This window comes from Pseudorca crassidens, chromosome 11 (genome assembly GCF_039906515.1).
Source record: "Pseudorca crassidens isolate mPseCra1 chromosome 11, mPseCra1.hap1, whole genome shotgun sequence".
NCBI lineage: Eukaryota > Metazoa > Chordata > Mammalia > Artiodactyla > Delphinidae > Pseudorca > Pseudorca crassidens.
Genome location: NC_090306.1, coordinates 422,829 through 446,251, shown reverse-complemented (window position 1 = coordinate 446,251; position 23,423 = coordinate 422,829). Strand labels below are relative to the sequence as shown.

General features: G+C 49.3%; 1 protein-coding gene across 31 annotated transcripts in view; it reads right to left on the bottom strand.

The window, feature by feature from the left end:
* The window catches only part of MICAL3 (microtubule associated monooxygenase, calponin and LIM domain containing 3), a 178,404-nt gene that overhangs the window by 127,606 nt on the left and 27,375 nt on the right, over positions 1–23,423 (bottom strand). For 30 of the 31 annotated variants that reach the window (XR_010947403.1, XM_067755911.1, XM_067755915.1 and 27 more), the window contains one exon: positions 23,088–23,138. The exons of the other annotated variant lie outside the window; for it this stretch is intronic. The gene's annotated coding sequence lies outside the window, so the exon portion shown is untranslated. The remainder of the gene's footprint in view (positions 1–23,087; positions 23,139–23,423) is intronic. 31 annotated transcript variants of the gene reach the window in all.

Here is a 23,423-nt window from a genome sequence, read left to right as displayed (position 1 = left end):
GGGCTGAAATCCAGCCTGCGACCCCACTCAGCAAACCATACACCTGGCGAGGGGTAGAACCCACATATAAGAAGGGGTGCACACAGAGGTGCCACAGGGGAGAATGATGGCCGTGCATCCCTGCCATCCGAGGCCCATGAGAACTGTCTGGACCACAGACAGTGAAGTCAGCCAGGGAAGGGCTCCGACTCAACTCTGTGTTCCTTGTGAAGAACCAAGCAAAAACTAAAGAACAAACCCGGACGCCTGTCTCTGCAACTCTGAAAAGTGGCACCAGACAATCATTTCCAAAGGAATCAAATACTTCTTTCCACACTTAGAAATGAAAAGGCCTTCCTGGCTAGAGAGTGACTCAGGAAACTAGGCTCCTATTTTTATATTAAATTAGAGCGACTGCCCTCCTCTAAAGCAAACGGTCCCATCCACTACTGCCTGTCAACAAGCACCTCCCTCAAGACAACACAGAAACATTAGACACCCATTCGAGAGATATCTGGAACCATCGACCCCACTGCACACACTAAAGATCTGAGCCCCGTCAGGCAGACACAGGAGTATGTGCTGTATTTACTGAAGGACTAACACTCCTCCAAGAAGCCCTACAAGTCATGTCATCACAACCAGTAGTCCTGTACTACTTCTGGGGAGGAACACGCCTCCAGATCACTGGAGAAGGTCCCTGGACTTTCCAACTCTGAGGCCAAGGACAAAAGTCTGGTCAAGAAAGTGCCACAGTCTGGGTTTGGTTTAGTTTTGTTTTTCAAACATAGAGAACTTTTTCTTCCTTTATTAGCAAAATGAAATAATCAAACTGTGAATAATTTATTTGCTAAATCTTTTAAAGATTTTCACTTTTATCTTTTTTTTTTTTTTTGCAGTACGCGGGCCTCTCACCGCTGCGGCCTCTCCCGTTGCGGAGCACAGGCTCCAGACGCGCAGGCTCAGCGGCCATGGCTCATGGGCCTAGCCGCTCCGCGGCATGTGGGATCTTCCCGGACCAGGGCACAAACCCACGTCCCCTGCATCGGCAGGCGGACTCTCATCCACCGCGCCACCAGGGAAGCCCCACTTTTATCTTTTAAGTAAAGGTATACACATGTACTAGATTTTCAAGACAAAGGAAATGAGTAATAATAATTTCATCACAGGTTATAAAAAACATAAAAACAATAATGTTGGGACTGTGGTGACTGACTTGTTCTAGTTAAGCTGATCTGCATAATTTATTTAATGAGAATAAAATGTCATAATTAATGATTAACCAAAGATAATCTAAAATTAATTACCTTATTTTTTGTAATATAAAAAAATCTCAAGTCCTATATGTATCTAATCAATAAGGGATTGTTAATATTGACTATCATTCAGCTTGCTATGGTTGGGTTTGAATAAAAGTGAAAAAGATTTAGCAATTGTACTGAGTAATAAGTGATCAAGATTACCACAAGGACTAGTGCCCACTCTTCTCAAAGAGAACTGACCCCAAATTTACCAAACCCTTTATTGTTACTTTCAGTAGTCAACACCAAATGTTTTAAGACCCCTGAGCTTCTTGTGTCATCCCACTATTACCCCCATAGGGCTCAACTTCCTGTTCCTTCTCTCCTCCCTTCAATCCTCAAACCCGACCACTGTGCCTTCTCTAACTATGGTGACATACGCAGCCACCTCCCCTACACACTCAACCTCATCTCCAGAGTTTCCTCTCTATCCTTGCTTCAAACAACTCTCCCCTAAGGCACATCCTCTTTGGTGTTCCCAAGCAGGGGCTTTGTATTAGGAGCTGATGTGCTTGGTGTCCACTGACCCCCACTGTCGCCTCCAGACACTACCACTCCATCCACTTATACAAAACAGCACTTCTGAGGACCATGGTCTGATTTTTTTCAATGTGTCAATCAGCTGCCATTTTAATAACCTTTCTGGGCCAGTTGAACACAACTTCAAAAAAACAAGACTTCTTATAGTTGACAAGCATTTGTGAGTCAGCCTATGAAGAAGAGAACTGATCCTGATGAAGGCCATTAAATCCATAAAACACAACTGAAGAAAAGCCGAACTCAAAGATCAGAGGGAACATGGAAGGACTACTCCCATGAGATAATCAAGTCCAGTGACAGAATATATGAAAGAGGGCTTCCCTGGTGGTGCAGTGGTTAAGAATCTGCCTGCCAATGCTAGGGACACAGGGTCGAGCCCTGGTCCAGGAAGATCCCACATGCCGTGGAACAACTAACCCCGTGCGCCACAACTACTGAGCCTGCATTCTAGAGCCCGCGAGCCACAACTACTGAGCCCGTGTGCCTAGAGCCTGTGCTCTGCAACAAAAGAAGCCACCGCAATGAGAAGCCCGCGCACTGCAATGAAGAGTAGCCCCCGTTTGTCGCAACTAGAGAAAAGCCAGCGTGCAGCAACAAAGACCCAACGCAGCCAAAAATAAATTTATATATATATATATATATATACACACACACACACACACACACATATATGAAAGAACACAACATTCTTAGGAGAAAAAGAATTTTTATAAAACTTCATCACGAGGAAAGAGGCAAAGGTAGCATAAACCCAAGGCTGTGTAAATACAGAAGCAAGGGCAGCCTCAGCAGGGATAGAAAAGGGAAACTAGGCTGAGAAGGGGGAGAAATTAGGCAGAGAATACTCAAGCAGCTAAAGAACAATTTTCTAGACCTATGGACTAATTTCTCAAAGGAAAAGCTGTAAACCCTGCCTCTGACAGGCCAGTGTCAAATGTGTACAGAGAGCTACCTATCAGGGTAAATAACATAAAACAAGCCCAAACAAGCAAACTCTCACCATATCAGATCCTGGCAGAGCAACAGTCAATCTGCTCCCCACACCTGCTCACTGAAAACGCCCAAGATGCCCAGCTGTGCGCAGAGGCCCCAGCACAGAGGACCGGGGGGGCGGGGGGTGGCGCGTCTCCCCCCACCCGCCTCTGGCACAGCAGGGGCTGGTGCAGCATGACCACACCCACGGCGGCTCCTGTTCTCGGAGACCAATGACGAGTCTTCCTCTTGGAGACTGGGGAAAACGAGACTCAGAGCTGTTCCACAGCATCCCTCTCTAGCCTGCCACTGCCCGAGGAGACCCAGGGGTTCACCGTTAGAGACGTGAATGGGAACACTAATGCCACTGTCACCAAGCGGAAAAGCAGGCATCCTCACGGGTGGAGATGAAGCCTTTCCACCAGTGGTGACGAGCGCCTCAAGCACATCCCCATTCTGTTTTTCGGGAGGACAGCGCCTGGGGCTTGGACAGGCTCCCATCAGACCCTACAACTGCGCTCTTCCCAGCGCTCAAGGGCTCCCCTGCAAAGATGGAAGCTAGAGAGAAAACAGAGACCAGCAGAGCTTCAAATGCCACACCAGGGCGACAACTGTCATTGTTCGTAAAATTTAGGCAATTCCCTATTTATGGGACATAAACATTCATGATGGGAAAGAACTACCATGTGCTTCAAGTGGGCCACTTTTGGGGTGTGTGAACTAAGACAGGGACATTTTCCTATACTCTGATATTAGCTATCTGTTCATAAGAATCACCAAGGAACCTGAAAAAAATATTACCAATGTAATATTCAGGCCTTACCCCAGAGCCATCAAATCAGAATCTCTGCAGCGGCGGGAGGTCCCCCCACCGTGATCCTCACGTGCTAACAAGGCAGAGAAGAAGGGAGACAGAAGGCCAACCTGGGAACACGGCACACATGTGGCTGAAAAATCAGAGTTTCGCCCACTTCAGACGGGCTTTCTCCCCTATATACATGTTACCACCTCATCGGCAAAGCCCTATGAAACCTCAAAACATGGTAACGGAAGGAGAAGAGCTGCCCAACAAAAGAACGGAGTCACGCTCCACCGGGCTTGAGGGACTGCCTTGCTTAGCCTCTGAGGGTGCTTTGCTTAGAAGATGTAAACCAGCTATGATGTTCTGTCCCTCCTAGGTGATGTTACACCACAACTGTCTGAAGAAGGCCCAGTGACTGTATGTTTGCAGGGAGCACAGTCCACGTGGGTGAAGGCAGATTAATGAGTGACGTGGCCACCAGGCCAGCTGGACTTTCCTTTCACCTGACAAGTCAAAGCCCTGGGGACCCGCAGAGGGTAAATATAGCCTGGCCCCACCAAGGGCCGCTCTGTGGGTAGGCAGGGACGCCTGTCCAGTCCTGTCCCTCTTACCAGAGTGGTGAGCCCTTTCCGGGCAAGCTTTTCGGAAATGGTCATTAAGGTCAGTGCTAATTCATGTCTGACCATGAGTCTGAGAAGAGAAAGGTGGGTTGGAAAAAATGTGTCCTGAAGTAACTTTTTGGGTCCTTTGGCCATGATCATATGAGAACCTGAGACAGGCTTTCAGATGCTCAGAAACAGCAACGGACCCCTGACGGAATGGACTGGTGTCAGCAGCTGCAGAGACCCCTAAAGGAGCCTGGCCTCTCCATGAGGCCCCCAGACACTCAGAGCAGCTGGAGATGGCAAGTGTCCCTTAGTTCCAGCAATTCTCCCGGGCAGTACGAGGTGAGCCCAGCCCAGAGACAACCAAGGCAGTCCTGCCAGGCCAGGCCCGCTCTGCTGGAACCCTAATGGCCCAACTGCACCACAGCAGGCCCAGGAAGGTCCAAGGTGAAGGCAAATCTCAACAGGCCCACTTAAGAGTAAATTCACATGGAACTTTTGCTCCTTGGGCTCTTTAAATCAGAGGCAAAATTCTGCGGCTGTACCATTCCCTTAATCTACGTTACAGTTGTCACCCTATAGCTAAGTTTACCTCTACGATGAAAGCATGCTGACAGCAAGAGTTCCCAAGCTCTGTGAGGAAACAAGTGAAATTTTTCCAATTATTATTTATTTTCCTGAAATTAACTCCTCTTCCTACCCTTTCTTGGGCCACTAGAATAGTTTCCTTGAAAATGCCTCTAGGGACTTCCCTGGTGGCACAGTGGTTGGGAATCCACCCGCCAATGCAGGGGACACGGGTTCGAGCCCTGGTCTGGGAAGATCCCACATGCCACAGAGCAACTAAGCTTGTGTGCTGTAACTACTGAGCCTGAGCTCTGGAGCCCGCGAGCCACAACTACTGAGGCCACGAGCCACAACTACAGAGGCCACGAGCCACAACTACTGAAGCCTTGCGCCACAACTACTGAAGCCCGCGTGCCACAACTGATGAAGCCAACACTCCTAGAGCCGGTGCTCCACAACAGGAGGGGTCACCGCAATGAGAAGCCCACGCACCGCAACTTAGAGAAAGCCTGTGCGCAGCAACGATCCAACACAGCCAAAACAAAAAACAAAACACAAACAAAAAGAAAATGCCTCTATCTTTCTCTTAACAGAGAAGATTAAGGCAGAAACAACAAAATCCCTTCAGTGCAAAAAGTACTATGTGCTCTCATGAAAAACAAAGGCTCTTTCCAGGTATAAGAAGGCTCCCTGTTCTAGGTGCCTGTGACTGAGCTTTAGAAATAAATCAAAGCTATCTGCAGCCACAGCTCTGCTCTCACCTTTCTCTATCCCCTTTGATAGCATGAACTAGAAGTAACAAAAGAGCAAGAGCTCTGCTGTCTGCTTTTTGGGGGCTTGTCCCACAGAGAAAACAGTCAGTTTGAGCTTTATGCCATGACATCATCAGCCACCAATCAATGCAGAGAAGGAGCAGGTTTTGTCTGTGGAACCAACCACTGCAATTGTCAAACTGCAAAAGGCAGTGCAGGTGTGAGGTAGGGTTTTCTCTTACCCTGTTTCTGTTAAACTATAAAAGAAAAGTGAGAAGAAGAGGGAAAAAACTTGTCTATGGAAAAAATAAAGAAACCCCCAAATTCCCTAGGTATTAGCAACAGACCATCCAGGACCCTACACCTGTGCAAAGACTGACAGTAGAAGCCTTTGTTCTGTGAGGCACTGAATGGAATCTTCCCAGGGCACCCCCTGCCAAGAAAATAGTCAGCTTTAGGAAAGTTTTTTTTTTAACCTGAGCACACACGCGCGCGTGTGTTTTCAAATAGGGTTCCAAAGTAGTGAAGGGAGTATGGAATAAAAAGAAAATACTTTAGTTATCCAGACATTAGTTAAAATCTCTACCCAGAAACTACACACTTTTTACTTGTGGATCACAGCTGGAGGTTCTTGGGAATTGCTTATTTTCAGTCCATTTTCGTCCCAGAAAATGCTGCCCATCTTATTATGAATGAAGCCGTTTAGCCAAGGTTAGAATATGCAAGGAGAGAGGGGTGGCAGAGGACACAGGGCTCCGAGAGTGGGGGTGAGGGAGCAAACTCACAGAGCAAACATTGTTTACGACTGCCAGCCAAGCTAATGTGGTCTCTCCGCCTGTTCAAGCAGATTATTACAGTAAGTCCCAAACATTCAAGTCAAGGCAGGGAGGGGGCTGACCCAGCCTACGCTCTGCGGATGGCACGAGGGCAACATTCCACGCAAGGTTCGCCCGGGCCACAGTCTGTGCCAGCTCTTCTGGGGACCCACCAGGCGAGAGTGCTGGACATAGCCAAGCAGTAAGGAGGACAAGCTCTCAAATCAGATTAAAGGCCGAAGCGACTAGGCTTCCAGAGGCAGGCACTACACCAGTCCACGTACAGCCACGTGAGAAGGCATGAGGGAGGCACTGCAAGATGCATTTTTCAATGAAAATAGGGTGCAACCGCACATGCTGGGAGAGGCACAGGCTGCTGGGTCCTCACACAGCTATCAGAGGATGGGGCGGCCACACTGCTGGGGGTGGAGCAGTCACTGAGATCACCGTATGATTTACTTCTGACAGTGTCACTGCACCCTCTGAGCTCCTAAACGTTAATATAAACGACAAATATACTATCAGAGGCCATTAAACGGAAATGTCTCACAAGCAGTCAGACTTTTTTTTAAACAATCAACGCACGCTCTGATGTTAACTTCAGGCCAGACTTCCCCGGCTCTCCTCCCAGGGTGCCACCCCATCTCCACCCTCTCCTCTCCGGAGCGGCGCCCTGGTGCAGGCCTCCACGCTGCCTGCCTGGCTCAGCTGGGACTAAGTCTGAAAACCATCCGGGGGCCTGTGCTCCCTGTCCCTCAGCCACTGAGGGACATGAAACCGATATTCAGGACACCCTGGCTCTGGTCCCCCCAGAGGCGCACCCTGCTGTGAGCCCCTGAGCGGGACAGTCACCTGCTACAGGAAGAGGGGCCTCCCTCATTGACACTCCACAGTTCCCTGAACAAAACAACAGCAAGATTAGCAGGGGAAACTGCTCTCTTCCACCGGACAAGCTACTCCGTGAGGCTCAGACATCAAGACGTAAAGAGGAGTCCAAGGCTCAGGGGACAGAGGGGCTCCAAGAGAGCAACGGCCTCTCCACACAGGCCTGCCAGCAGCACCAGCGTGCCCCCATCCCACCATGTGCACCCCCAGCCAACCAAGAATGCCGTTCCAGCCCGGCCCGCCTCATCAAAGACCACAGAGACCGGAGAAGGAAGGGGCGAGAGAGAGAAGAGGCTACACTTACCTGGCTGACCAAGATAAAGGGATGGAGTGAGTGAGAAAGGCCAAGCACGACACGAGCACTTCACTGTCGCTCGGGACGGTGGAAGATCTGGCCACGAGCCACGCCAGGGCAGGATCAGGGCCGGGGGCAGCTTTCGAGAGAACACAGCTACTTTCTCAGGTCACGGGAAAAGGCAGAAACAGGTCCAGAGGAATACACTGCAATACCCTTATGAAGTTGTTCAAAATCTAGTCTGCAAGTCAGGACAGAAAATCCTCCCTGGTAAAAGCAAGGTGTTGATACTAAACGTGAGAAGGAAGGAGTGGCCACAGGTGTAAAGGACCCAGGGCGAGTGGCGTCTCAGCCTCCAGGTCTTTTCCTTGGAGGCCCTCTGGCCACCCCGGGACCCTCACCGGCTCTAATCACAGGAGCGCCTTCTACATCTGCACTAGAGTCCCGAAGGCCAGGGAAGGCGTCATTTTCTGTGGTTGGTGGGGGGAACCCCTACTTTTTAAAAGAACAGAAAAAAGGGGAACAAGGCAGCTTGTCTATCAATTAGAAAAGCTGGCACTGCTGGCTCTTTGACCCTCAGCTCTGCAGCTGGTACGCCTCCTGTGTGAACAAGAGTGCAGGCTGTGCACAAACATGACCCAGGGGAGTTTCTTCCATTTAGTGTCAGGAGAGTTGCCTTGTAAATGGGACACCTCCTTCTTCACGTGTGTGGCAAAGACCTCTTGTGAAGAGCCTCTGTGAGAACACCTATCCACAGTCCCAGAGCATCTCAGCACCTGACACACGGAACCATCCTAGTGTCACACACACACACCCGGAATTACCAGGGGACACACATCTAAATCCACCAGGCAATTTGGGAGCATTTCTCTTATCTGGAACATACAGTAAAAACCTGTGTTTTGTGGTGATATCTGTCTCTTTCTTCCTTTTAATGAGGGTTGATTTACTTTCTCTTTGTTCCAAAAGCAACACTCTACTTTGAGCCCGGTTATCACAGGAGGACCACATCTGAGCTGAGGGAGCAGTAAGCTGGTTCTTAGAAGCTGCCTATTTTTAGTCTCTGGTCCTTCCTGACCTCTTCCCAAGGGAAGGCCCCTCCCTCTGCTCTCCGGCAAACAGCTCTGCCAGAGCACAGGACACTCATACCAAGCGGGAAGCAGGGGGCTGGAGAGCCCTGATGCTGCCCCTCCACACGTCAGGGAGGACATTTTTTAAATCACAAAGAAAGTGGGAGCGTGACTCAGAAGAGAAATACTGTACAAAAGTCGTTTGTCGTCCATCTAGGATGGGAGCACAGCTCTGTGCCACGCAGCTGGACTGGACATCTGTCCTGCATCTGTCAGGCACGGTAACCTCGCAGCCCACAGCACTGTTGGCAAGCCTGAACCAGCCAAGACGGCCACTCACCCCGCAGAGACCGAGGCCACCCACTGGCATGACCGCGACTCCCCAGACACGGCCTGCCTTCTGCCTTCACCAAGCAGGGAGTGTAGAGGAAAGAGGAAAACACCCGGACACCTGCCTCACTCTGAACTCCAAGATATGCCCTCCTTTCACGAGACTTCACAGTATTTTATACATGTAGCTGTTACAGAATCACCAACCTGAAGAGTGAATTCTGCTAATTCCGGTTTTCCACTGACTTGTCATTGTAAAATTGTAAGTATAGAAAGAAGTCTCAATCCCCTCAAGAGTTAAACATTTTTTAACTTGACTTGTAACAAGGTTCAAACATAGTAGGTGAAATATGAATAGATCCAATGCATAAGACAAGGTAAACAGTCTATTTTAAACCAAGAGCAAAGAAAATGAGGAAAAGAATTTGAAAAAGAATATGTGTGTGTGTATAACTGAATCACTTTGCTGTACACTTGAAACTAACACATTGTTAATTAACTATACTTCAATTTAAAAAACGGGGGGAAAAAACCCAAACAAGATGACTTTAAAATAAGAGTAAAGGGAAGTGACAGTCCAGCTGATAAACTGAATGATTTTCATCTTCAAAGAGCTTGATATCTGTGAACTCACCCCCATATGTACACCCCGCCTTGCGGGGGGCACACCAGCAGACAGCAGAATACGACCCGGGCCTCTGCTTCAACACTAAGTACACGCACCGTATCACACCAGCTCCCAAAGCTGACCTCCGATGCCTGTACCACCCCGCTCCCATCCCACCACCTGCCCCAGAAGAAGAAATCATTTCGTAACCTGGCAAGTCCCCCCTTCCCCTCCCGGCCCAAAGGAAGGGCAAGAGCTTGGGGGAGGACTCATCCACTGTGTTGCGACAACCTTGATGACTTTCTAACTGCATTTCTGAGAGCTCCCAGGACAGTTCTTTAGGTCAGCTTCCACCATTAGTAGTTCTGTGCATCTGTTTGCAGCAGCATAAACCTTGGGGCGGAGGGGGCAGTGGGGGCACAGTCTTCCAAGGCAGCTGCTCCCCTCACAGCCTCACACCTCAGCCTGGCAGCATTTGGTACCAGGCACCTCCCCGAGACTGGTGTTCCTGGGGATACTGAATACAGAAGATAGGGATTGTCCTCCAGAGCTTAGGGCACATCCCGGAAACGATGAGACCACAAGGGGGGCAGATGGAACATGACCCTTAGAAAGCTGTCCCTATTTCAGCCATGTTATAAAACAGTGGATGTCTCAAAGGCTAGCAAGAATCCAATTAAAGCACTTTAAAACTTCTAGCGATTTTTGAGTCCATGAATGCCTTCATTTGTACCATCTGGCTACCACTTACTGAGCATTATGTGCCAAACACTGGTGTATGCTTTACCTACATTATCTCATTTTATCTTTAGAACAACGTTGTAAGTATGTTGTCACCCTCATTTTAGAGATCAGACCATTAAATTAGGGCTTGAGAGAATAATCAAGGCCGCATACCCACAGTAGGTGAGGGAGCTGGGAGAACTTATCCACCGAGGGTTGGCTGGTTCCAACGCCTATGCCCCTTCCACAAATGTTGCCGCACTCAGTGCATTCAAACTTATTGTGCCTCCTCTTAATTTTCTTGCTCTTTTAGCAGTAAATTTTTATGCGCATGCATGTCACATCTCTCATACAATTCCCTACATGCCGACAAATGTTTCAAATGAAGGGTGACTGCCAGTCAGCCCACAGATGTTGACTAGTGCCTGCTCAGCGCCGAGACTGCATCAGGTACTGCCAAGAGATCAGAAAGGAAAGATAAATTTGTAAAGGGGAGGACAAAACACTGAGACTGTTAACTGCTAACACTAGGTGATAAACAGACACGACAGGAGGCCCGAGAGCAGGTGCTCCTCTGCGTACACCCAGCACCCGAGAGTCCTCCTAATGCAGATTCAGACGCCACAGGTCCGGGTGGCGACCTGGGAACAAGCTCCTAAGCAGCAAGGAGCCAAAGGATCTCAAAGGTCTACCTGGGCTGGGGTGCTCTGGAGAAGGTAAAGAAGTGAATCAGAAACAGCCTTTACATTTAGAGGACTGAGTAGAACTGGAGAAGTTTGGGATACAGTGTTGGGAAGAGAGAAAATAGTATTTTAGATGGAGCGAAAATATTCAGGCAAAGGAGAAGCATGAAACACAGTCATTCAGGGGATAGCTGTCTGTGTAAAAAAAAAGATAAAAATATTCCCAAACTGTATCACTACTTAGGTACCAAGAATTACGAGACTTAATTCTCTTGAAGAGCCCTGAGTGGCCTGAGAGTAAGTTCGAGGTAGGGAATAACTTCAGCGTGTTGGTCTAATAAAGGGCAACACCCGTGATAAACATCTTGCAGAAGGCAGCCCCAGCTACTCGGCTACTTGGTGCCCCTCCGAGGTTTAAGGCCATGAACTTGGGCGCACACCCAGCCACCAGCCAAAGAATGTTCATGAGATATTTTTAAATGCTTGCCATCCCGTAATGACCAGGAAAGGAAATCCCACTGTCAGCTCCACCCTATGTCGGCCTCCTAACACGGGTCTCCCAGAAGAAGGGCCAGAACAGTGGTCTCCAACTGTGCCATCTGGTGACGTGGCCCAACTTCCGGGCTGGGTCACTTCCTCTGCTGTCTCAGACCAAGTGGCTCTGCCGCTGCCCAGTAAGCTCCTCAGCAAACAGAAATGAAGGCCCAGATGCAGGAGGGGTCACCAGGATGCCCCGACAGCATGCACGCTCTGGGAAGGCAGGGCAGCGCGGCAGGAGCGCAGTGCACACCACAGGGACGGGGTCTGAACCAGGGCTCGTCTCATAGGCCACACAACTGCTCTCAATCCATTTGTACATTTATAAAATGGAAATCACAATCCAAGCCCTGCCTACCCTACTATTGCAAATCAATTTCAGCAATGTCTGTGAAATGCTTCCTAAGCTGTGAAGCACTATAAAAAAACAATTCCTTACTCTTAAAGGGTCTGAGAGATAGAGAGGCCCTTTATGACACTCTCCCTTTCTTGTCAGCACCCCACTGTCTATATCTGGTATTTAATATCCCTTTCACCAAAGGAAAAACTCAAAGCACAAAGAAGAAACCACAGGCCTGTTCAAGGTCAAACACCAAATACGGGTGTTTGGAGCAGTGAAAGCCATGGCTCAAGGTTGCCACGAAGTTAAACATTTTTCTGTTATGGTAAAATAAGAGAGCAACTTCCTAATTTGCCCTAGAGGTTCAATGTTTTAACCCTTCCTAAAGGTGCCCTACAGAGTCAAACCACTGGACTCACACTTGTGTGAACCAACCCGAGAGCCTAGGTGGAGCTGATGGAGGGTGGACAGGACTGCAGCACTGACCCGACAGCTCCTTGGACCACACCAGCCGTGCGAGCAAGGCTGCAGCTTCCTTTTCTGTAAAGACAGGCCAGGACTAGCTAAGTGATTAGACCTCCTGTAGGCAGCCAGTCCCCAACACCCAGAACAGGCAGAAGCTTCTCTGAAATAGTTACGTGCTTGGCCCAGCACCTCCAAGACCCATGCACCTCCCTACAGACCCTTCAGACAATCGTGTGTTCTAATTTCCTTAAGGCACCGCTAAGTCCCAGCATCCAGACTAGAAACCTCTGGAGTAAGTGACCAGCTCCGACATGCAAAGGCAGCCTCCTCAAATCTCCCACCACATTCTACTCTCCCAGGCTTTTAAAGTTTGCCACAATTCTAGAATTGAGAAGGCAGACCTAAGCCAACCTGGGTACATTTGGGGGAAGGGAGGGAGGAGTGGAAACAGAAAGAGGAAAACATCAAACAACCAATCAGTCACGCTGCAAAAACCCTGAGCTTTTATGATTTGTCGTTTGAGGAGAAGAGCTCACACAAGCTGGCACGTCCCGCTTGGCAGGTGCCCACTCAGAGCTGAGGCGCACGGTCCCAGCAGAGCACCTGACGAGCAGAAGGCAACCATCCGTGCGCGACGTGCGTAAGGCCCGGGAAGCCTCAGTTCAACCCCAACTCTGTCCCTTCTCCATCCACGTGGCTCTGCGGGAGTTTCTTAACCTGTTTCCTTTTCTGGCCTCAGAGGAGGCTGGAACATATGTGAAATGCCTCTCACAGTGCCAGACACACAGAAAATACTCAATAAAGCCTGGAGATGAGGATGATGCTGGTGGGAGTCCGCCTTCCAGCCTCACGTCAGGAAACTGAATTCGAAAACCTGCATCCAAGAGATCTCACGAATGCGCTATTCTTAGTGGAAAGTCATCTTGTGACATGTTCCCTCCTCTTTCCTATAGAAGGGAAGTCACCTGTCTCCAGGCACCTGAACCTGATCTGAAGACAGACAAAAACATTCAGCTAACCTTCTCTTGTATCCATAAGGCCAGAACCAGACTCCAGTGGAAAAAATTAAGCACGTGACCACCTAAAATAAACTGAACACAAGAACCTCTGAAACCAGCCCTCAAAAACAACTGAGGGGGGACTTCCCTGGTGGTCCAGTGGTTAAGAATCTGCCTTCCATTGCAGGGGATGCAGGTTTGATCCTTGGTTGAGGAACTAAGATCCCGCATGCCACAGGGCAACTAAGCCCATGCACCGCAACTACTGAGCCCGTGCTCTCTGAAGCCCGAGCGCCACAATTAGAGAGAAGCCTGCGTGCTGCAACGAACAGCCCGTGCGCTGCAATGAAAGATCCCGTGTGCCGGCGTGCCTCAACTAAGACCTGATGCAGCCAAATAAATAAATTTAAAACAACAACAACAGCTAGGGGACGGGAGTGGGGGACACAAAGCAACTCCATGTAAGCCAGGAACACCCTTCCCTGGGAAAGAAGGGAAATGACAGGCACAGCCAGGCCCCAGATATGGGTAACCTCCTGAGCCCCAGGCTTCCCATAAGGCGCTGTGTCTTAGCTGTCCCAATAACCAGTTGTGATGCTGGGAGCAGGGGACGGGAGGGATCAATATTCCAATAGCCAACAAACAAGAAACCCCTAGTTTTAGTGCTTGAGAAAAAGAAGAATCATTTAAGGAACACTCTGGGGAAGAAGTGTGGTGTTTATACAAAATATCATGTGAGGAAACTGACTGTGAAAGGTGGTGGGAGGTTACCCCCTGCTATAAAATAAGCTCCACAAGAGTAAGGATTTTTCTTTGTTTGGCTTGCTGCTATCGTCTCCAGCACCTAGAACCATGCTTGGAACACAGAGGCACTCGGACACTCGTTGAATGAACGAAATAAAGAGGAAGCAGCAGCTATGTGACGTGGTTAAGGGCATAGGCCATGAGTCAAACAGAATCAGATTCAGATCCTGGTTTTGTTACTTAAGTCTCAACCTCTCGGAGAGACAGACAATCAGAGCACTGGACAGGGACTGGGAGCTGCAGACCCATTCCACCCTAACCCTAACCCCTAACCCCTAACCCCTAACCCTAACCCTAACCCTATCCCTAACCTTAACCCCATTCCACCCTAACCCTAACCCTAACCCCTAACCCTAACCCTATCCCTAACCCTAACCCCATTCCACCTTAACCCTAACCCTAACCCCATTCCACCCTAACCCGCACCATAGTGTGTCTGCTCCGCCCCCGCATCCTCTCTATCCCTGCGTTCCTGTGGAAGACATGCCCACCCACCCCTCTCTACAGGGAGCCTTCCTTCTGTCCTGCTCAGGAGACGGCGGCATGACTATCAGTGCAGCCAGGGCTTAGCAGGCAGACCAGCACTGGGAGAAGCTAGTGCAGCAGGAGAAACAGAAAGCATCTAAAAAGGCGCCCAGCTGAGAACCCACTAAAATCTAAGAGCCAAGACAGCCTCCTACGCTCGCTCAGAGTGATTCCCACCGATCAGCATCCCATAATATGTTTGATTTTTACAAATTAACACTTTCTCAAGCTGCTGAGAGCACCATTTTCTAAGATGAACCCCACAATTCTCTTGACAGCTCAACGCAAATCTGCTACGCATCTCAATGTGTCAGGGACAATTTCCTAGACAACTTCAGCCAGGGGTGGGAGGTGGAAATACATCTCCTGCCCGAAAAGTCCCCAGCTGACGTCACAGAGCTGCTGAGGATTTCAACTGGAAAAGATCTGAGAGAACTCCAATTAACTCACTGAGCTGAGCATAAGATCCGGGTTTCCTGAGGACTTGGGTCCAGAGAATTTAGGAATTTCAGATTTTTAGTCATAAGCCAAAACCTTGGACTGTTAGGTGGTGTTTGTGAATGTGTACGTGCAAGGTGGAAGAAATAAGCAGGAAGACGGACTCCTGAGTGTGTCCTCTGTAACCCTGACCTCTTAGGAGACACAGCCGCAGAGGGACACGCACATCAGCTTCTCACTGTACTGACATCGCACCCACTCCTCCAAGGACCTGCAACGGTGAGTGACACAGCGAAGCCAAGAGGGGTCGCACATCACGATCACAGCTTCTAAACAAAACAGGGTTCAGAGAGGGAAGGGGAGGAAGAGCCCCGAGATGTAAGAACAGCAACCTCCCAGGTGTGCCCAGGCCTGAGCTGCCACTGCTGCCAACTAAGACGTCACCTCCAGAAATACATGCCCCTCTTACCTACCAGGCTGCCAACTGACTCTTGCAACTGGATTATCATTCAGCTGGAAGGAGAGACACAAGGACAACCAGTCAGTATCTAGAGAAAGAATCACTGTCCCTCCGGACGTCTGCAGGAAGTAGGGCACACTCATGTGAGACATGCCAGCTACAGCAAAGAGCTCAGACACACTCACTCACTGTAGCAAGACTTCTTTCTTAGCAACAGAACCCCAACTTGATCAGGGCCAGCAATGGTACAAAACCACACTTCCCAGCCTCCCTTGAAGCTAGCTGTGACCATCTTTTCTAAGTGCTGGCTAATGAGATATAAGCAGAGGTGTGTGAGCCTTCCAGAAAGACTCCCTTAAGGGAGTTGTCTTACATGCGAGAGCAACTTTTTGTCTTTCTCTTCATTTCTTCTGTTTTGTGTTTTTCTTGGAAACAGAAATATGATGGCTGGAGCTCCAGCAGCCATGTCTGACCACCAGGTAACCTAAAGGATGGAAATCATGTGCCAGGGCAGTGGAGTTAGGTCAGTTAAACTCTCACCTGTCAACCCATGGAGTGGACCACATGCTGCAGCTAACAGGGCCAGAACTTCTATCTTTTTAGACAGAAGGAGGCAACGTCCTGATGACCATGGAAATGGCTACTGGCTGAGCCTCCCACCTCTAGGCCTCTTTACATAATGGAGAAAACCTTCTTTCATGTTTAAGCCATATTTTGCAATTCCCAGCAGTTTTAAAACCAACCCTAACGGATACACTAACCTTTATTTACTAAGGGAAGCTCTGAAGGAGACAGAACTGTGCACAGTCTTGCATGGAGAACAGGACAGACTCCAACGGGGCCGCTTACACAGAACGGCTTTGGCTGGACTTTCCTAAGTGGTAAGCCCTGCTACTAAAAAAGAGCAGAGCTTTGCTCGGAGTTAAGAGGAAGGAAGGTTCATCCCCAAGCAACTAAATATTCCACGTTACCCATAACTGAACTCTCAGGATAAACCAACCCAGGGAGGTGGCATGATTTGACCTCTTGGGTGATATTCACGCACAGATTTTCATCACCAATTAAAATTATGCAAACCCCAGACCCTCAACTTCTAACACTTTTAGGCCAGCTCATCTACTACCACCTCCTGCAGAAAAGCCCCGCCAACGCAGAGCCAGCAAACCTCTAACCCTTCTGTCCATTAACTCACCAACTAGCACAAACCCTTACTCGGGTTAGGTGCTCAGTCCACGTGGTGTTATGTTCCCCCAAATGCAAACGCTTAACAGTCAGAGACAACAAGGGCTAGAGGCAGTTATAGAAGAAGGAAAGTGTCCTCCCTGCAAAGGTGCCTCCCCTGCTGGCCCAACCTCACCCTCTTCTCCTGTTAAAGCTGGAGCAGATGCACTCCTCTGCCCCAAAGCAAAACGTCAAGTTAAACTGTCCATCCGTGGAGAGGACCATACCACCAACATGCTGCGACCAGCAGGGCCAGAAGGGACCATGAGAAGGGGGCTTAGGTGGTGGCAGTCCTGGCCTTAGGGCCCATTTTGTACCATGTGTGATATACAATGACTGCCTACCCTTTGGAGAAGGGAGGAGAGGGCCGGATGGTTTTTGCAAGTCAAGTATTAGGTAGGTTAAGGAAATAAATTCCTCCCGGTAGGGACAGAATCCTTCTAGAACAGAAAAACAAACATAAATCAATAAAGGGAGGAAAAACCCTGGAAAGAGTATAGAAAAAAAGAAAACTAACTTCATGTAAGACAGACCTTATAAGGAAAGTTTACAGGAAATGGACTCATTTGACATGAAAATGAAAAAACTCAGGACACCTTCCCTGCCTTCAAGATCCACTAGTATTCTGGTGTCTAGAAGCATACTTTGTATGCAAAAGAGCATTTACTAATTGTTGACTGATTAGCAAAAGGCAGCTGGCAATCCTCTCTGAGCCTCACAGGAAAAGATGAAAAGCAGATGTGCACAAACAGCAGCAGACCGGCTCTAGGTAAGTGGTCCTCATGTCCAGGGTGGAGATGGTCCAGGCAGCTCGCGGCACCCCCGCCCTACCCTGTGCAGCATGGTCAGTTCCATCCTTACTCCTACAGAGGCTTATCGGCCCTCCTTCCCTGCCTTTCCACTACGCTGTCTGTCGTTACTTCATCATTTGCTTCTCACTAGGCAGTGAGCCCACTGTGCGGGGCGGGGGGATGCATGTCTTATTCAGTGTGTGTGTGTCTGCACACTGTAGGCCCCAGAGCCTGGTTCCTAGAACATAATGGATGCAGAATAAATGGATGAGAATGAAGCCAACAAGTATATGCTGTTCACTCCCCACGTGCCTAGCACTGGGGATCAGAGTGAATAAGACAAACATTCCTGTTCTCAAGGAGCTTTCACTCTAGTGGGGGAGACAGCATGCAAGCAAACACCCACATATTAGAGGGAAACACGCGCTGTGGAGGAAAAACGCAGTGTGGGAGAAGAACGGGAGGTGCTGGCTGGGGAGGGTGGCTGCTGTCACCCAGACTGGTCTGGGATCACCTGCAAGGGAAGAGCACGCAAGACTGGAGGTGGGATAGTGCCGCCAGGGGACAACAGACTGTGTGGGACCTTGCGGGCCACTGTGAGGACCACTGGCTGCTGACAATACATCTAGTGGTGCAAGGGTGGAAGCAGGGAAACCGGTTTGGTGGTTACTGCAAAAATCCAGGGGATGGATGACTGTGACTTGGCTAAAGCGGTACCACTGTAGGTTGTGGTCAGATTCCGGATCAAAATACAAAAGTGGAGTTCACAGAATTTGCTAATGGATAAAATATGAGGTATGAGAATAAGAGAGCCCAAGGAGCTGAAAAGATAAATAAAGAACAAATACATAAACCTCCTTCCTGCTGGGTCCCACTGCTGGCCCACGCACAGACGAAGTAACCCCTTGGCCATCTCGCTGTGCAGGAGCGTCACACCTGGCAAAGCTGGTCCCCTGGCAGAGGCCCTCCCCCACGCTCGAGAGCTGACCCTGGATCCAGCCTCTCACCCCACCCCCACTTTGCTTCCTATACTCTTGGCCCCGTGACCCTTCGCTAAGTAGATGGGCACATGGTCTCACACCCACAGAATCTGCTCCTTTATCAACCACGAACAGGTCCAGAACAGCTCAGTGGAGCTCCTGATAAAGAGAAGGTCTACATCCTTAGCACGTTCCGCAACTGCTAGAGTCTCTTCCCCACACTTCGTGCCACTTAAGGAGGCAGTATCACCTCCAACACAGAGGAGGCGGCCCAGACTTGGGGGTGGAGGTGGGAGAATGGAGACAAGAAGGGGAAAACAAGAGAGCAGCCGCTGGAGGGTCTGCACCCCAAATCCCCCCTCAGGCTGTGCCTGTCCTCGGCCATTCAAGAGCATCTCCTGTTCAAGGGAAGGCCTCCATCCCCACCCACACGTGCCATCACCACCATCACCAAATCACCCATCTAGACCTACTCCTCTCCTCTTCCACCCCACTTTCCAAAGAGCAAAAGGGTACTTGGCATTTCCATGAGATTCACCTTTAAAAATATACTGTTTGGGGTTTCTTTTCCTAGCCAAATCCATACAACCTTGTCCTGAACATTCAGCCTGAGACAGACAATAAGACATACAGAAAAAAGAATTCAAAATGGGGCAACGGTAGGGAAGTGCTTCTTACTGATTATTTTCTAGGCCAATGACTGTAAGATCATGGTAAGCGTGTCAATCAAGTGTTTGCTGACTGCTCACAAAGTGGCCAACATACAATGACCCCTGGAAGAGACATGCAGACAAGACAGCATTCCCACCCTCAAGAAGCGTACAATCCAATTAAGGAAGAAAGTACCGCAGGCACGAGAGCAAACAAGCAAATGCCTCCTATACTGCGTGGCCAGGCTATCGGAGTAAGGATGGTTAGGATTCGGGGGAGCAGAGAAGAGACAGAGGAGGCACACACAAGGCCAGAGGCAGCACTCAGCAGAGCGCACGCAGGGGACTGGGAGCGTGGTGACAACTGCCTGTGGGCTTTCAGAGCCAGGTATAACAGCTGATGGGGGCCTTGCAGGCAGCAGCCCAAGCTTCGCAGCAGGATGGCTTGGCCACAGCCAGGAGGGTGGTACCAAGGAGAATGGAACTGCAGCCAGGCAATGTCCAGGAGGCCTGGACAGTCACTTGGGCATAAAATGAAGGGGGAAGAGACTAGAACTATAGCAATGGGAACCGTAATCTAAAAAGGGAAAGTCCTTACAATACTGAGCACCAATTATGGCAGGTGTAGTTTTAGACATAGAAGATAAGCGATTTCCAAAGATATTTTGAAGAAAGAAATAACAAAGCAGATTAGCTATAGAGGGTATACAAACCAACTGCTGACTTTATTTATTACCTGCATTCTGTTCAAGGGTGGAAAGGCTAATAAACACTTTATATCCCAATCAGTGGCTTAACTTTATCTACAACTTTCCTAGACACAGAATGCTTAAAGGAAGACTCTGTCAGGGACACACACACGTGAGATGAAATGACAGCCATCTTTAGTCCTTCACGGAATTATTTTGCTTCCCTGTGTTTTACATAAATATGGATGAAAAGATCTGAAAATTCCTAACTATCTCCCAAGCAGTAAAGCAAGACCGTTGTTAACACGCAACGGGCCTACATCGCCATTCCTTACCCTGCCACGGCCAAGCACACCTTCCTTCTGCGGGAGCCTAAGGAGGTGATGACAACGGGCAGGGGCTCGAAGTACCTCTGACCCCCCCGGGCACTGAGGAAGGCTTTTCACTCATCTGAGCCCTCTCTCACCCTCTTAAGTGCCCGATAAGCCCCAGGGGTCACGACAAACCTGGCACACAGGCTCTGCTGAAGACACGGCCACATGCACTGGGAGCCATGAAAGCTTCTTCTGCCATCTCCCACCCTAACCCACACTCCAAAATGCCACAGACTGAGCATCAGCCTCCCAGGGAAGATGCTCCTGGCTTCAGACAACTGAGCAGCCAGCTGAGGGTCAGGTACCTAGGGCTGTATTTAAGGATGTGGCCCCTCTCCGCTGCATTTAGAACAAAGGGCAATTCTGAGCCCCTCAGACTCTTCAGTGCAATGGCAATGACGACCAAGGTGCTCACAGAGACACCCTTCTATGCGTCCCCAAGGCAAAGGCAGGTTGGTTTCCTAAGCCCAAGCCACAGGACATTGTAAGTGGAGTATATTCAAAGCAGTACACTAGTGAGCTGGAATCCCGTGTCCTCACAAGGATGAAGGAGGAGCCAGTCATTACCCAAAACCCGCCTCTCCTCCTCAGCCCCAGTGCGAGGACCAAGGAGGGCAAAGCTGGAGCAAGCCCCGTCTGCTGTATCACTCTGCCTGCTCCGACCGGCTGTCCTCCTGCACATCCTTCTGATGCACTTTGACCTTGCACGGTGAGGCCAAATGTGCACAAGCCCAGTCTCCTGGCGAGTCACAGAGGAGCTGCTAATGGAGGCTACTGCTCCAGGGAAGACGCCACTGCCCTCCAGCGAGGCTGCTTCTGTTTGAGCATCTGCCCACGGGGCTAAGGCGCGCATCTGGGTTTTGTCCACCATCTCTGCACGTGGCACATGTCCATACTTATTACCAACCGTAACGGGGGGCAGGGGAGTCAAAGGGATTAGCTCCACAAGACTTTGACCCTGCCTGAGATGAAAGTCTTAAAACCAGACTCACACCTCTGCCAGCTGTCACCCACCTCAACACTGTCACAGCCTACACCAGAATCCTACAGACACCCAGGTTGTGTGGCCAGGGAATTGGATCCACAAATCAACTGTCCCTTTAAAGATCCGCAGCAACTTAAAAGCAGCTGGTTTCTGGTATGAACCAGTCCTCAGAAAGCGACTCTCACTTCATCTACAAAGGACAAGGTCCAACAATTTGAGTTTTGTTTAAAAAAAATAAAATAAAAGGAAAGAATTGCTCCACACAGATAAATTCAAGACTCAAGACACAACTGCTGGTTCAAGAACAGGGCTTGAGGGCTTTTCAAAGCAGCCAGAAGGCTGCTGAGTGTGACTGTCCTGCTATAAAGCTAAACATGGCTGGTTGAGGTCTGGGTCGAGGGGAAGGGAAACAGTCCTGAACAGAAAGGTCCCGCCTGAAGGGGCACAAAGCAGGCGCAGAGCTCACTATGGGGCCTCTGCACTGCCCACACCCAGGGCAGATCCAGCAGAGCTGACCTTGCCCGTACAGGCAGGTGTCTCCTGCCCTGCCCTGCAGTAGCAAGTCCTCGGACAGAGGCAACTGTGCGGCCAGAGGAAATCCAGACTTCTCCTCTCTCCTTTCCCTCCCTCCCTCTTTGTTTAAAAGAGAAGGGGAGGGACTTCCCTTCCCTAGTGGTCCAGTGGGTAAGACTCCCAATGCAGGGGGCCTGGGTTCCACCCCTGGACCGGCAACTGGATCCCAAATGCCGCAACCAAGACTCTGCATGCGGCAGCTAAGAATCCCACATGCTGCAACGAAGATCCCGTGTACCGCAAATAAGACCCAGAGGAGCCTAAATAAATAAATATTCAAAAAAAAAAAAAAAAAAAAAGAGAAGGGGAGTATTTCTGTGCCTAAGAAGTGTTGCAACCGCAAGAGTCCTATATCAAAAAACAATGACTGAGGACTTCCCTGGTGTCCTCAGAATCTGCCCTGCCAATGCAAGGGACACAGGTTCGAGCCCTGGTCCAGAAGGATCCCACATGCCGCAGAGCAACTAAGCCTGTGTGCCACAACTACTGAGCCTGTGCTCTAGAGCCCGTGAGCCAGAACTACTGAGCTCACGAGCCACAACTACTGAAGACCACGCACCTAGAGCCCACGCTCCTCAACAAGAGAGGCTACCGCAATGAGAAGCCCACACATCACAACAAAGAGCAGCCCCTGCTCGCCGCAACTAGCGAAAGCCCACACACAGCAACGAAGACCCAACGCAGCCAAAAATAAAAGATATAAATAAATAAATTTATTTAAAAAAAAAACAAAAAACAATGACTGAGACGCTGCTTTGGGAAAGATCTCCAGTATTCTTCTTACTTGCTGCAAGTAATAAATCCTTCCCTCTCCCCCCACAAAAAAAAGAAAAGAAAAGAAAACAATGGCTGACTTTTTAAAGCATTTCAGTAATAGCTGGGATCTCTAAAAGATCCTGAAATTGGCACAAGATGGTTATAATTTCAGTGCTTAAGAGAAGCTCTGAAGTCACATCATTTCCACATAGCGATCAGAGGTAGTTTCTTACCATATAGTTGGGAGGCTTTATTTTTTGGTCTCCTGCCTCAAAGAAAGTCCCTACTCCAAACCAAGTACTGTGACGGTAGTAATAATGATACTATCAAAAATATCAGCTGCAATGTATTAATCACATTACCACATGCCAGGCATGTTTAAGAGCCAGCGACCTATCTTTCCTCATTTAATTCTCCTTGTGAGGTAGGTACAATTTTTAGGCTGATTTTATAGATAAGAAAAAGGAGACACAGAAAAGTTAAGTAACTTGCCCAAAGTCACACAGTGAATGATATAGCTGGCACTTAACCCCAGGAAGTCTGGAACCATTAGATTAAACAGCCTCTGTACTTACATCTGCTAGATCTTCATCCTGAAACAACCCTGTGAGTCATCATAGGGTTACCTGCAAATTACAGATGGGGGAAAAAAAGAATGAAGAAAGGTCAGATAATTCGTCCAGCTAGTAAGCTATAGGGACAGACAGGGTCAGGAATCGGATCCAGGTCTCTGACCTCCAAGTTCTACACTCTTCACTTCTCCATACTCCAGGGCGGCTTGATCAGCCAACAAGGGACCTCTGTACAGATGGCTGTTCCCAGGACCAGAAGAGGTGACACTAGGTCCCAAGGGCATACAGGCAGGGAAGAATTAAGAACCATCATGCCATGAGGAATCTGCCATCTGCTGC